The sequence below is a fragment of the Cyprinus carpio genome, chromosome A24, assembly GCF_018340385.1.
Source record: "Cyprinus carpio isolate SPL01 chromosome A24, ASM1834038v1, whole genome shotgun sequence".
Lineage (NCBI taxonomy): Eukaryota > Metazoa > Chordata > Actinopteri > Cypriniformes > Cyprinidae > Cyprinus > Cyprinus carpio.
In genome coordinates, this window is record NC_056595.1 from 6,645,611 (window position 1) to 6,661,612 (window position 16,002).

Consider the following 16,002-nt stretch of genomic DNA (forward strand, 5'->3'; position numbering starts at 1 on the left):
CGCTCAGAAAGCTTATGTTGACATCTGAAGATTTAGACAGTTATTAATAGTTGTTAGCCTACTGTATGTTTATATATTTCTGTTGTATATATATATATATATATATATATATATATATATATATATATATATATATATATCAAAATGTACAAAATGTATACTTTTATTTAGCAAGGATGCATTAAATTCATAAAAAACATTGTGATGTTAGATTTGTACTTCAAATGAATACTGTTCTTTTGAACTTTCTATTTATCAAATAATCCAGAAAAAAATGTATCACAAATATTAAAAGTTCAAAAATGTATCATGAATATTTCAACATCCAAGATTTTTTTTTCTTAAGCAGCAAATCAGTATATTAGAAGGATTTCTGAAGGCTCATGTGACACTGAAGACGAGTAATAGCTGCTGAAAATCCAGCTTTGCATCACAGGAATAAATTACATTTTAAAATGTATTCATATAGATAAGAGTAATAATATGTCAAAACAGAAAAGACGTATATTTAAATAATATTTCACAATAATAGTTTTTTTTTTTTTTTTTTTTTTTTTGCTGTATTTTTTATCAAATAAATGCAGCCTTGGTGAGCACAAAAAAGTTCCTTCAAAAATATTATAAAATTTTACTGACCATAATTCTTTTTATTTATTAACATTAAATAATATACTGTATATTATACTGATATATAATAATACTCATCATTTTGAATTTTCGGTTTTGAAAAACAGTGTTTTCTACATGTTTACCAATTTGAATGAAAATGTTTTGATGTCAATATGATTTTGAATCTGAAGTAAATCTGACTTTCACAAATGAATGTCAAATTACACAATGTACAAATTTAAAAGGCATTAGTATTAACATGCAAGACTTTTTGTAATTCACATTAATCTATATAGTCTACATATTTAATTTGTGTATTTTCAAACTGCTTTTATTTGTAGCAGACATTTGAGAAAAATTGCATTAGTTTTAATATTACATACTGTAAGTTGGAGCCACAAAACTCTCCCTTGCCCATGGCTTCAAAACCTCAAAAATGTTGCCTTTTTAGTCAGTAAGAAAGCTTCTTAGAGGTGACAAGACATAACGACACATCTGGATCCATGTTTGCTTAACATCTTGTCTAATGAGATGCTGCCATATGGTTAGCTTCTACAGTACATGTATACTTCACTGCCAATGATATCCCACAATCCTGTTATGGGTCCATATAGCATAATCCTGTGCATTTTGACTAATCCATGTACAATAGCTAGGAAAACATTTTGATTCACAGTTTTTGGTTGAACTAGATCTTGTAATGCCTCTGAGGACAATAACCACATCAGTATCAGCAGCAAAGAGTTTCAATAACGTATTTTAATGCCTAGAGACCATGATGTGGATATTTTAGAGGAAGTGCTTGTGGCTGTCATGGGAGCTTTTCAATGAATCTGATCATTACAGAGATGCTGACCCGTGGATGAACCAAAGCAAGCCTGCCGCAGACATCTCTGTACAAAACAGCAAAAATGGCTCTCATTAGGCACAAGATGTCAGAAACCCTGCAAACACATCTCTCTCTCATAGCCGTTTTCTGTCTCTCTGTGCTCTTTCTTCTACCATGCACACACTCACACTCTCAGTAGTGAGCCAGGAAGCTTGTTGGGCTGTTGATTGCCCACACAGGGAGGTTTAATGGCAGAGCTGAATGACGGATGAAACAGGAGTGTGTGTTTTAAGAGCTGGGGGACAGCAAAGCTGTGTCTAGCACACAAACAGTCTCTGGAGTGTGTGTTTTAGGATATGGGGGAATGAGCTGATAGTTTAAGCCATAAAAATTTACTGTTTAGACCGAGCATTTCTATCATCCATTTTTTCCCCCAATTATCCAAAACAACAACAACGGCAACTAAATCTGGTAAATGTTTTATGTGCTGTAACACATTTTGACTTTATTTCTCACAATTCTGAGTTTAATGTAACACAAATGTAACACACCAGCGAAAATGTGCTTTGATGCGTTTGTTGGATAACTTGTGGTTAAAGCGTCACTCAACGGTCAAAAGCTGCAAATGCACTTTGCAGACGCAGCGGCGCTCGCGGCGGTAGAAAAACCCACTCTGGTTGGCCACCTACTCTATTTCACAATTCTGTTTTCCACCCGCAGAATTACAAGTTTACAACATACAACTAAAACTTTATTTATCTTTTCAGTTAACATTCTGCAATTCTGACAATTTTTTTTCTCAAAATAGAAAGTTGTCTAAATCTCACAATTTGGACTTTCTCTGAATTGAGAGTTTACAACAGATCTGACTTTATTCGTCAAAATTATTAGTTTATATCTTACAATTCTTACTGTTTATTCTTCTTCTTCTTCTTCTTCTTCTTCTTCTTCTTATTATTATTGCAAGTTCAAATCTTGCAATTTGCGAGTTTAAAAAACAGTTCTGACTTTATCACAATTTTGTGATAATTTTAAACTTGTATTTCAAAATTGTGAGATATAAACTTACAATTTCAAAATACATTCAGAATTGTGTTAAAAAATTTTACAATCATAAGAAAAAAAGTTTTGCAAGAATTGCAAGATGTTAACTTAAAGTGTGGCCCACCAATGAGAAGTTGGTAATTTTCTAAAAAATATGTAATTTATGAAATAAATAAATAATAGTGCTGTCAAATGATTAATCGCATCCTAAATAAAAGTTTTTGTTTACTTAATATATGTATGTGTACTATGCATATTTATTATGTATATATAAATACAAATACATGCATGTATATATTTTGAACGAATTAGATTGCAAAAGCTGTCTTGTCCTTTTCCCCTGAACATACACTTTAGTTGAATATACTCAGACAATCTACAAACAGAGTACATATGTGTTACATGTCCTCTTTAAAGTCTGCTGATTTCTGCTTTACATTGATCATACAAGTCTTTCTGTAAGCAGCACATTTCTAATATTCTCATTTAAATTCAAAAGAGGCCTAACAAACATGACTTTAGTGTTGTTCATCACCTTCATTGGATTGATCAGGGTAATAACAGGCTTCTAACAAACCATTAGCAACTTAATTAGCTGGAGTTCATTGAGAAGATAATTCAATGAGGGTGAAGGCCTGTGGAGGTCTGATCAGCTCCGCTAAAACACGAACACAATCACTCAACTAAAGCCATTTACCATTACGAACACTACTGCATGTTAGCACAGCATTTTTTTGGTTTGGCTTCTTTCATTACAAAATATTTAACAACTTTCACATAGGAAAGTTATTTATAGGCATGACAGTTGTTACAATGTATTGCCAAAGCATAGTGTTTACATTGAATCTAAAACAGATATGTATTATATTCATATATATATATATATAATAAATAATAAAAAATACATGCATGTATATATAATTAAAATAGAACAAATCAACATTTATTATCCTATTAACAATTTAAAATTCACTGATTTGTTGACTCCTCCCTCTTTTTGTAACATACATTAATGTATCTTGCTGCTAGTAAGATATAATCTTGTTTTTCACCTAATAAATATTGAAGTTGTGTTTTATTGTTTAACATTTTGAAGTCAGGGCAAAGTGTTTCAAATTTTGGATAAAATGTCTTTCTAATGTCTTGATAGTTAGGGCAGCTGGTGAGGAAGTGTTGCTCTGTGGGAACAATATGGGCAGATGCGGCTCTCTTTGGGCAGATAGTGCTGTCGATATCTACCCGTCTCTATAGTCAGAGTAGGATTGCTCAATCTGTACCTCGTCATTTGTCTTCTTAATTTACAGTCTTTCACTCTACTCAGATAATCTGCAGTTGTGTAATCTCTATTTAGGGCCAAATAACATTCAACTTTACTTTGTTTTTCTGTTGTTTCAGTACAATAAGTTAGATGATTTTATTGTTTTGCTTTTAGAACTTGGTTGGGCCAAATTTTGTGGATGAATATTTCAGTGTCCTGATTCTGGATGTTGTTAGTCATGTTAGTTTGTTTTTGCAGCTTCGGGACCATCTGAATCAGGTGACTTTTTTCAGGGTTCACTTCATGGATTTTAAGGGCCTTAAAATGGTAAGAGTTGGGGTCACTCATTTTTAGTTTTTTTTTCCAAAATTTGATGGCTCGTTTCTAAATGTGCATTAGTAGAGGGTATTGACCTAATTCTGCCCTGCATGCATTGTTCGTAGTGTTCCTCTGTACTCTGAGGATACTCTCACAGAACTCCTGATGCAGGGCTTCAGTCTGATTTTAGTCCCATTTTTTTAAATCCATGATTTAGGAGAGGACCCCACACTTAGCTGCCATATAATGCAATAGGTTCAATGACTGATTGGAATATTTTGATCCAGATTCTAATTGGTATTTCAATTTGGATAGATTTTTTGATGGTAAAAAAAATCCCTTCTTGCTTTCTCTTTCAGTTTATTCACAGCCAAATTAATCTTACCAGTTGCACTTATTTTCAGCCCGAGGTATGTGTAGTTTGTGGCATGTTCAATTTTGGTCATACCAAGGGTGAAGCTGTTTCTCTTTCCCTGAACTCTGGGTCTTTTCTGGAATGTTAGTACAAGTTTTGATAGGATTAATAGGTCTGACAGAATTTGTGCAGGATGTTTAGGTTCTGCTGTAGACCCTCTTCTGTTGGAGACAGAAGAACCAGATTATCTGCAAATAGCAATAACTTTATGTTGGAGTCATGTATTGTAAGGCCATGTGCAGTTGATTGTTCTATGAGTTTCGGCAATTCATTAAGGTAGTTATTGAAAAGGGTGGATGATAGTGGGCAGCCCTGCCTTTAACCCGCCCTTGAATGAAGAATTATGTTTGTTTATTTCCAATTTTAATTGTGCATTGATTGTTTGAATACATTTTTTTTTTCTTTTATGTTTTACCCCCAATACCTGTTTACCTACCAATACCCCATTTTCTGTAATGGGGTAGTCTAATGTGTTTTGATATTTACCAATTGTATGTTCCATATGAATATTTTTTTTTTTTTCATATTTTTGGGTTTGTTCTCGGTTTCTTGTAATTTCACTATAAAGTTGTTCAAAGTGATTTTTCCAGGTGTCTCCATTTTGTATGGCTGCTTGTTCATGATGTTTTTTTTTTCATGCAGGTAATTATCTATCTCTTAATAGTTTAGTTTTATTTTAACACCAAAGTCATGTGTTTGATTTCTACTGTGGTCTGAATTACTCACCCGTTGTTTGAAAACTATGTTTGTCAGGCTTGATGCAAGTTAAACATGCAGTAACAGGCACTTAAACATCTTTTCTTTATTAAACCTTACTGAATTAAATGTTGTGGTGCTCCACCTCATAAAGATTTCATAAAGACCATTCTATAATGTATGGCAGTTATCAAAGGAAATAATCAATATCGTAATTATTTTTTGTTGAGTTTCAGCTGTGTCACACTTCAGAAACACTGCCAGTGTAAAAACTCAAAGCACTTCTGCTGTTGCAGTCATGCAGGAGAAATTTAGCAGGCAATGTGAACCAGCTGACTAGTCGACCTTCCTGACCATCCCTACAGCACCAAACTCATGTGAGCATGCAGTTCAATTTTAGATCAAGAACAGCATTCATTAACACTTCTTTTGGGAGGTGTGCAGAATATGAGTAGAGTATATCTCCCAGCCACAAATTGGAGGGTGTTGAAAGAGGGCTAGTCATGTTTGTGGGCTGCTAAAACTATGTGATTATGCTCTCTTGTTATACAGAGGTGTGTAAAACACACCAGCCTCATTAGCAGCTAATCTAAAGGCCTATTTTACACTTTGTATGACACAAAGACATTTCTCTAACAGGTCTGTCTGCAGCATTGTAGGGGAGTGAATAAATCAAAGTTGCAACCTTGGCTACATTTTTTTTTTTCAGTAGCATGACAGAAGAGCTGTTTTCAGATTAGTGCTCATTTTCCAGAAACAAGCCAAAGACAAATACTACATCACTGATTTAATTTTTTTAAAAAGTTAATTTATTATTATTATTATTACTATTATTATTATTATTATTATTATTATTATTATTATTTATTATTAATTTTTTTTTTTTATTATTTTTTTTTGCAGTAAAATATTTATTTTAATGCTGGTGTTTGTAATTGTTTTATGATTTTATGGTTTTATTTTGTTTTTTAGTTTTGTGTTTAGTGTTGTGGTTTGTGATTGTGGAATTTGAAGTTCACAGTCACTTCACTTTCACTTTTTTTTTTAATCCTGAGATAATGATTCACAAGAAATAATTATCAAATGATTCTTAGATACTACAGATGTAAAGTTTAGGGTCGTTATGATTTTTTATTTGTATTCATTTATGATTATAATTATTATTATTTTAAAAAGTCTGTTATATTCATCAAAGCTGCATTTATTATTATTATTTTTTTATTAGATCAAGCAGTAAATGTGTTTGATCAATAAATTAAAAGCATTGATATTGTGATAATATAAATGTATATTATTTGAATATATTTTTAAATGTAATTTATCCCTGTGATGCAAAGGTGAATTTTCATCAGCCATTACTCCAGTCTTCAGTGTCACACGAACCTTCAGAAATCATTTTAGTATAATGATTTTCATATTTTTTATATTACATATTATGTAATTTTTATATATTGATGTGCTGTTCAAAGAACATTACTTATGCTTAATATTGAAAACCGCTATGCTGTTTAATATTTTTGTGGAAACCATGACATTTTTTTTTCCAGGATTCTTTGATAAATAGAAATTTTAAAAGTTTAAATATATACCTTTTTTATAAAATAGAAAACTTCTGCAACATTACAAATGTCTTTACTGTCCCTTTTGATCAATTTAATGCATACTTGCGATCAATTTCTTTCTTTAAAAAAAAAAAAGTTTCCTGTCTCTTTGCAACCAATGTAGGTCAGTTTAGTAGCTCATTTTAGCAGGGGCAGGAGAGAGCCTGAGTAAGAGACTGCAGTCTTAATGCTGTAATGATACTTCAAGATATGACTGCACACAAACCTCACACATGCTTTAATCAGATTAACGATATCTTGTTATCAGAAAAATAAGAAGCTGTCTGCATTTCACTGTGTTCTCAAAACCAGCCTCTGAGATTACCGAATAATGGGATGCAAGTCAGATGACAAAATAGAGATGAAATTAAAGTGAATGAATCTTAAAAAACAAACAAACAGACAAACAAAAAAACATTAATTTCAGCTATAAGCATCGCAGACTGTTCCAGTCAAAACAAACGGCCATATGAGGATAGTCTACTGCAGTGTACTGAGTACTGAGAGCGACACCATTAATGTGGCTGGAAAGTTTGCCTTCCCTTTCAGTTGGTCACTCTTGACGTCATGTTGGTGACCGATGAATTGAGATCTCGCTTCGAGAGATCTACTTTGAGTGTAAACTAAATGAGCCAATGCACCCTGGCATGCAATTATTGCATCCAGCTGCAGCTGAACACAGTGTGAGCATAAAAAGACAGCAGGTGCAATGCATACCAGCTCTTCGCTTCAGAGCCGAGCGACAACATTGTTCTGCTCCATCCAAGTATCTTCAGGGAGCTACGAGTTCAATGCACTCTTGGAAGCTTTTGGTGTTCGTGGCACGGCGCTTCAGCGGTGGTTGTTCTTGTGTTGAGTGGGTTGCGCACTTCAGGTTGCACTACCCCTTGTTATGCTGCAAGCGGCCATTTCCCCTGTGCACCTCAGCACTAAAAGAACATTTCCCTGAAAGATCAATTTATCTAAAAGAGCTTCATGGGTGCGTCTTTGTAAAGACGACGGACCGTCTTTTTAAAGATGGCGTTTCACCTGTGCGTTTCTGGATGCGGTCTTTACCTGGCCCCTGGTGATGGTCACGATCGCTGCCTCACGTGTCTGGGCATTAAACACGGTGAGTTGGCATTTGCGGATGAGTCATGTTCCCATTGCAGGAAAATTACCATCTCGGAGCTGCGGGCCAGTCTCCGTTTCTTCCAGGGGGGCGGAGCTCCTTTGCCTCTGCCGTGATCTAGTGCTCGTCCTGGCGGCTGCCAGGCGAGGGCTACTTCCAGCAGTAGCACGGGTGGTTTTAGGATTACACCTCAGGGAACCAACCCTCAGGGGCCCACTGCTCCTAGCGCTTCCAATCCAGTTAAGTGGCCAAAGGAATGTGTTGGGCCCTGTTCAAAGACCGTACCAGTGGTATCTTTCGGTAATCCTCCCGACGACCGGATGTCAATCGCTGCATCAGAGGGAGAGCTCTCTGAGGAAGATTCAGCTGCGCTGCCGCCCTCCTGGACGGTGGCAATGCCTGAATCGGATCCAGAGATGACGGCTATGCTTTCCCGGGCCGCAGAGAAGGTAGGGCTCGAGTGGAAGTAGCATCCCGAGCCTTCGAGGTTGGATGATTGGTTTCTCGGGGTGGCTCACGCTGGTTCTCAGCGCCGCGCCCCAGTGCCTTTCTTACCGGAAGTGCATGAGGACCTCACCAGGTCGTGGACGGCACCTTTTACTGCTGGAAACCAGCCTGATGGTTCCTTCTCCCTCACCACCCTCGACGGTGCAGTCGATTGCGATGCTGTTGTCCTAATACCGCCTCCACCTGGCAGGGCATACCATGCCTCTCCTCCCGGGTCTGTACATACTCCTCTGGCCTGTCTGGTGATGCTTATACGGCCTGTGAAGTAGCTGCCTCCGCCTTACACACTATGGCTTTACTGCAGGTGCACCAGGCCAAGGCACTTAAGGACCTGCACGAGGGTGGTCACGATCTGGAAGTTCTGAAAGAGCTCCAAAACACCACTGACCTCGCGCTCAGAGAGACGAAGGTCACCGTGAGTTCTCTGGGTCGTGTGATGTCCACACTTGTGGTCCAGGAGCACCATCGTTGGCTGTGTGTGGTCGTCCTGTGTGAGGGACGGTTATGGCAGTGGTTTCATTGGTCCTGCTTGCACGGTTTCTGGGTGTGTTTCTGCTGGCTTCTGCGAACCATCTGCCTTGGCTATGCGATTCAGTTCACCCGGCGTCCCCCCAAGTTCAGCGGCATCCGCTTCACTACAGTGAAGGCAGCCGATGCTCCTGTCTTGTGTGTGGAGGTTGCAGTCCTACTGGTGAAGGATGCGATAGAGCCTGCCCCTTAAGCCGATATGAGGACGCGGTTTTACAGCCCTTACTTCATTGTACCCAAAAAAGGCAGTGGGTTTTGTCCAATCTTGGTCCTGCGCGTCTTGAACCGGGCCCTTCATCGGTTTCCGTTCAAGTTGCTAACACAGAAACGCATCTTTGGGTGCGTCCATCCCTGAGATTGGTTTGCAGCAATCGACCTGAAGGACGAGTACTTTCGTGTGTCGATCCTTCCGCGCCACAGACCATTTCTGTGGTTTGCGTTCGAAGGACGGGCATATCAGTACAAAGTCCTGCCCTTTGGGCTGTCCCTGTCTCCCCATGTCTTCACAAAAGTCACGGAGGTGGCTCTTGTTCCCCTCAAAGAACAGGGTGTTCGCATCCTCAACTAATTCGATGGTTGGCTTATAGTAACAGTCAACTGGGAAAAGAGCAAACTCTCCCAGACACAGAGGATCTCTTTTCTCAGTATGGAGTAAGATTTGTTCGAACAGACAGCACACCTCACAGAGGAAAGTGCACGGTCGGTGCTGACCTGCTTGAATTTGATCAAGGGCAGGACGGCGGTCCCACTGATACTATTTTAGAGGCTCCTGTGGCATATGGCAGCTGCAGCTGCAGCGGCATTTTCACCACTATGGCTACTGCATATGAGACCATTTCAGCAATGGTTTCATGGCACGGATGTCTACACCACCGGCTGGAGGGCCACGTACAACGGGCACACAGTATAGGGGTTTGGACGGGCCCCCATCTGCACTGGCATATCAACTGCCTAGAGTTGTTAGCAGTGCGCCTTGCCTTGAACCATCTCAAATGAGCTGTCTTAAACTATGCTCCCAGGAGAGTGGCGACTCCATCCCCGGGTGGTCCAGCTGATTTGGAGATGTTTCAGAGACCTCTCACTGGCCAGTTGTTCACTCGGCACGGACGCACTGGCACACAGCTGACCGCAGGGCCTGCGCAAGTATGCGTTTCCCCCAGTGAGCCTTCTCGCACAGACGCTGTGCAAGGTCAGGGAGGACAAGGAGCAGGTCTTGCTAGGAGTGTTGCATCCTCCTGGGCGCTGGCTCGTGGTGCTTCACTGACAGATATTTGTATAGCTGTGGGCTGGGCGACCCCCAAAACTTTTGCTAGGTTCTATAGCCTTCATGTGGAGCCGGTATCCTCCTGTGTTCTCACCTCAAATTGGTAGTGGCACTGAGAGGCCCCGGTAAGTGTCGGCTTGCTGAAACTACTCCAGAGTGTCCATACTGTAGACCCTGTCGAGCTCCTCCATCCCATCGGCAGCCAGATGTGGTGGAACACCAGGCCTTCACTCAATGAATCCTCGAGAACAGGTAGAAGGCTGGGTTCCATATGTTAGACCTAAGTGGATCCCATATGTGTAAATTCCACAGTATAGCCTCAGAGCGTGTGTTTCCTCGGCAGACTTCTGCCATTTCCAAGAGGGTTACAATCACCTCCACAATTTTCCATATGCACCTAAACGGATGTTCATATGTGTATTTGCTGCCCAAGACCTCGTTCGGAAAGCATGGGGCTTCTGCAGCATCCCTGTTCCAAGTGAAACGGGGTACGTTTTCCCCGTGTTATCCAATCTAACTGAGTGTGTAGTGCTACGACAACAGTGAGTGGTCTTCTTGTTGCGAGCCCCAGCCTATACCAAAATGGAGCGCAGGCAGCTCACACAGGGCACTGGAAGGGGCAGCATCCATGGCTCTTTGGTAGACAATCCCAATTCGTTGGTCACTGACGTGACGTTTAGAGTGACCGACTGAAAGGGAACGTCTCGGTTACATATGGTTACGTACCGCTGAGTGGCCGGGTCACCGGCTCGGCTCCTCTGCGAAGACCTGGTATGCATTGCAGCTGCTGCCTTTTTATTTATGCTCACACTGAGATCAGTTGCAGCTGGATGCAACAATTGAATGCCAATGTGAATTGGCTCATTTAGTTTACACTCGAAGTAGATTGGTCTCTCGAAGTGAGATCCCAAATCGTTGGTCACCGATGTGACGTCTCAGTTCCCTCCTTCAGGGAACAAGGGTTACATACGTAACCGAGACGTTTCTTATCATACATTTTCACTGGTGCAGAGTGAGTAGCATTTTCAGTTATTTTCTCTATGGGAGCTGAATGGCAGACTTGTACAAGAGATTGTGGATTGACTGTAGTGTAAAGCAAAGGGTAAGAGCATCAAAATAATTCCTTAACTTAATACAAATAAATGGCAAGAAATTCTGGGCAGCAGCATACCATTGTGAGGTGTAGGGAGGTCTGTCATAGACGCTTTAAAATCTGTCTGGAGTGCTGGAGGTTCTGCCAGATTTTGTGCTTAAAGAAACAGTTCACCCAAAAATGAAAATGCTGAAAATGTATCCAACCTCAGGCCATACGAGATATAGACGAGTTTTGTTTCTTTATTGGCACAGATTTGGAGAAATTTAGCATTACACCACTTGCTTACCAGGATCTTCTGCAGTGAATGGGTGCCGTCAGAATGAGAGTCCAAAAAGCTGATAAAAACATCACAATAATACACAAGTATGCATGTTTGTATGAAACAAATATATTATTAAGACATTTTTTTACTTTAAACCATTGTTTCTGGTTACATTACAAGTTTTAATTTTCCAGTGAAAAAGTTGTCTAGTCTGAATCAGAGAAATACGGTCATATGAGGATAGTCTACTGCAGCGTACTGAGTACTGAGAGCGACACCATTAATGTGGCTGGGAAGTTTGCCTTCCCTTTCAGTTGGTCACTCTTGATGTCATGTTGGTGACCGATGAATTGGAATCTCGCTTCGAGAGATCTACTTTGAGTGTAAACTAAATGAGCCAATGCACCCTGGCATGCAATTATTGCATCCAGCTGCAGCTGATCACAGTGTGAGCATAAAAAGACAGCAGGTGCAATGCATACCAGCTCTTCGCTTCAGAGCCGAGCGACAACATCGTTCTGCTCCATCCAAGTATCTTCAGGGAGCTACGAGTTCAATGCGCTCTTGGAAGCTTTTGGTGTTCGCGGCACGGCGCTTCAGCGGTGGTTGTTCCTGTGTTGAGTGGGTTGCGCACTTCAGGTTGCACTACCCCTTGTTATGCTGCAAGCGGCCATTTCCCCTGTGCACCTCAGCACTAAAAGAACATTTCCCTGAAAGATCAATTTATCTAAAAGAGCTTCACGGGTGCATCTTTGTAAAGACGACGGACCGTCTTTTTAAAGATGGCGTTTCACCTGTGCGTTTCTGGATGCGGTCTTTACCTGGCGCCTGGTGATGGTCACGATCGCTACCTCACGTGTCTGGGCATTAAACACAGTGAGTTGGCATTTGCGGATGAGTCATGTTCTCATTGCAGGAAGATGACCATCTCGGAGCTGCGGGCCAGTCTCCGTTTCTTCCAGGGGGGCGGAGCTCCTTTGCCTCTGCCGTGATCTAGTGCTCGTCCTGGCGGCTGCCAGGCGAGGGCTACTTCCAGCAGTAGCACGGGTGGTTTTAGGATTACAGCGGTGGCAAACCCCTCAGGGAACCAACCCTCAGGGGCCCACTGCTCCTAGCGCTTCCAATCCAGTTAAGTGGCCAAAGGAATGTGTTGGGCCCTGTTCAAAGACCGTACCAGTGGTATTTTTCTGTTATATTCAAGTCTATTGGGTGTGATTCGATTTATAAGTGGTATTGGTATCTTTTGAAGATTCAGCTGCGCTACCGCCCTCCTGGATAGTGGCAATGCCTGAATCGGATCCAGAGATGACGGATATGCTTTCCCGGGCCACAGAGAGGGTAGGGCTCGAGTGGAAGTAGCATCCCGAGCCTTCGAGGTTGGATGATTGGTTTCTCGGGATGGCTCACGCTGGTTCTCAGCGCCGCGCCCAGTGCCTTTCTTACCGGAAGTGCATGAGGACCTCACCAGGTCGTGGACGGCACCTTTTACTGCTGAAAACCAGCCTGATGGTTCCTTCTCCCTCACCACCCTCGACGGTGCAGTCGATTGCGATGCTGTTGTCCTAATACCGCCTCCACCTGGCAGGGCATACCATGCCTCTCCTCCCGGGGTCTGTACATACTCCTCTGGCCTGTCTGGTGATGCTTATACGGCCTGTGAAGTAGCTGCCTCCGCCTTACACACTATGGCTTTACTGCAGGTGCACCAGGCCAAGGCACTTAAGGACCTGCACGAGGGTGGTCACGATCTGGAAGTTCTGAAAGAGCTCCAAAACACCACTGACCTCGCGCTCAGAGAGACGAAGGTCACCGTGAGTTCTCTGGGTTGTGTGATGTCCACACTTGTGGTCCAGGAGCACCATCGTTGGCTGTGTGTGGTCGTCCTGTGTGAGGGACGGTTATGGCGGTGGTTCCATTGGTCCTGCTTGCACGGTTTCTGGGTGTGTTTCTGCTGGCTTCTGCGAACCATCTGCCTTGTGTTTGTGTTTAAGTTCAGACTGAATCCCCCCAAGTTCAGCGGCATCCGCTTCACTACAGTGAAGGCCTTTTACTGCTGAAAACCAGCCTGATGGACTGCAGTCCTACTGGTGAAGGATGCGATAGAGCCTGCCCCTTAAGCCGATATGAGGACGCGGTTTTACAGCCCTTACTTCATTGTACCCAAAAAAGGCAGTGGGTTATGTCCAATCTTGGACCTGCGCGTCTTGAAACCGGGCCCTTCATCAGTTTCCGTTCAAGTTGCTAACACAGAAACGCATCTTTGGGTGCGTCCATCCCTGAGATTGGTTTGCAGCAATCGACCTGAAGGACGAGTACTTTCGTGTGTCGATCCTTCCGCGCCACAGACCATTTCTGTGGTTTGCGTTCGAAGGACGGGCATATCAGTACAAGGTTCTGCCCTTTGGGCTGTCCCTGTCTCCCCGTGTCTTCACAAAAGTCACGGAAGCGGCTCTTGTTCCCCTCAGAGAACAGGGTGTTTGCAACCTCAACTAATTCGACGGTTGGCTTATACTAACAGTCAACTGGGAAAAGAGCAAACTCTCCCAGACACTGAGGATCTCTTTTCTCGGTATGGAGTTAGATTTGTTCGAACAGACAGCACACCTCACAGAGGAAAGTGCGCGGTCGGTGCTGACCTGCTTGAATTTGATCAAGGGCAGGATGGCGGTCCCACTGATTCTATTTTAGAGGCTCCTGTGGCATATGGCAGCTGCAGCTGCAGCGGCACTTTCACCACTATGGCTATTGCATATGAGACCGTTTCAGCAATGGTTTCATGGCACAGATGTCTATACCACCGGCTGGAGGGCCACGTACAACGGGCACACAGTATAGGGGTTTGGACGGGCCCCCATCTGCACTGGCATATCAACTGCCTGGAGTTGTTAGCAGTGCGCCTTGCCTTGAACCATCTCAAATGAGCTGTCTTAAACTATGCTCCCAGGAGAGTGGCTACTCCATCCCCGGATGGTCCAGCTGATTTGGAGATGTTTCAGAGACCTCTCACTGCCAGTTGTTCACTCGGCACGGACGCACTGGCACACAGCTGACCGCAGGGCCTGCGCAAGTATGCGTTTCCCCCAGTGAGCCTTCTCGCACAGACGCTGTGCAAGGTCAGGGAAGACAAGGAGCAGGTCTTGCTAGAAGTGTTGCATCCTCCTGGGTGCTGGCTCGTGGCGCTTCGCTGACAGATATTTGTATAGCTGTGGGCTGGGCGACCCCCAAAACTTTTGCTAGGTTCTATAGCCTTCATGTGGAGCCGGTATCCTCCTGTGTTCTCACCTCAAATTGGTAGTGGCACTGAGAGGCCCCGGTAAGTGTCGGCTTGCTGAAACTACTCCAGAGTGTCCATACTGTAGACCCTGTCGAGCTCCTCCATCCCATCGGCAGCCAGATGTGGTGGAACACCCCAGGCCTTCACTCAATGAATCCTCGAGAACAGGTAGAAGGCTGGGTTCCATATGTTAGACCTAAGTGGATCCCATATGTGTAAATTCCACAGTATAGCCTCAGAGCGTGTGTTTCCTCGGCAGACTTCTGCCATTTCCAAGAGGGTTACAATCACCTCCACAATTTTCCATATGCACCTAAACGGATGTTCATATGTGTATTTGCTGCCAAGACCTCGTTCGGAAAGCATGGGGCTTCTGCAGCATCCCTGTTCCAAGTGAAACGGGTACGTTTTCCCCGTGTTATCCAATCTAACTGAGTGTGTAGTGCTACGACAACAGTGAGTGGTCTTCTTGTTGCGAGCCCCAGCCTATACCAAAATGGAGCGCAGGCAGCTCGCACAGGGCACTGGAAGGGGCAGCACCCATGGCGCTTTGGTAGGGATCCCAATTAGTCGGTCACCGATGTGACGTTGAAAGTGACCGACTGGAAGGGAACGTCTCGGTTACGTATGGTCAACCACGGATACTGTACTACCGCTGAGCCGCCGGGTCACCGGCTCGGCTCCTCTGCGAAGACCTGGTATGCATTGCAGCTGCTGCCATTTTATGCTCACACTGTGATCAGCTGCAGCTGGATGCAACAATTGAATGCCAATGTGAATTGGCTCATTTAGTTTACACTCGAAGTAGATTGGTCTCTTGAAGTGAGATCCCAAACCGACGTGACGTCTCAGTTCCCTCCTTCTGGGACTAAGGGTTACATACGTAACCGAGACGTTTCTTATCATACATTTTCACTGGTGCAGAGTGAGTAGCATTTTCAGTTATTTCTCTATGGGAGCCGAATGGCAGACTTGTACAAGAGATTGTGGGATTGACTGTAGTGTAAAGCAAAGGGTAAGAGCATCAAAATAATTCCTTAACTTAATACAAATAAATGGCAAGAAATTGTCAGTGTTGTGTGTGGGGTTGTGTGATTGACTGTAGTGTAAATCTGTCTGGAGTGCTGGAGGTTCAGCCAGATTTTGTGCTTAAAGAAACAGTTCACCCAAAAATGAAAATGCTGAAAATG

General features: G+C 42.6%; 1 protein-coding gene across 1 annotated transcript in view; it reads right to left on the reverse strand.

Annotated features, from left to right (window-relative positions):
• Nucleotides 1–16,002, reverse strand: part of dpp6a (dipeptidyl-peptidase 6a) — a 177,181-nt gene that overhangs the window by 29,711 nt on the left and 131,468 nt on the right. The gene's annotated exons all lie outside the window — the stretch shown is intronic.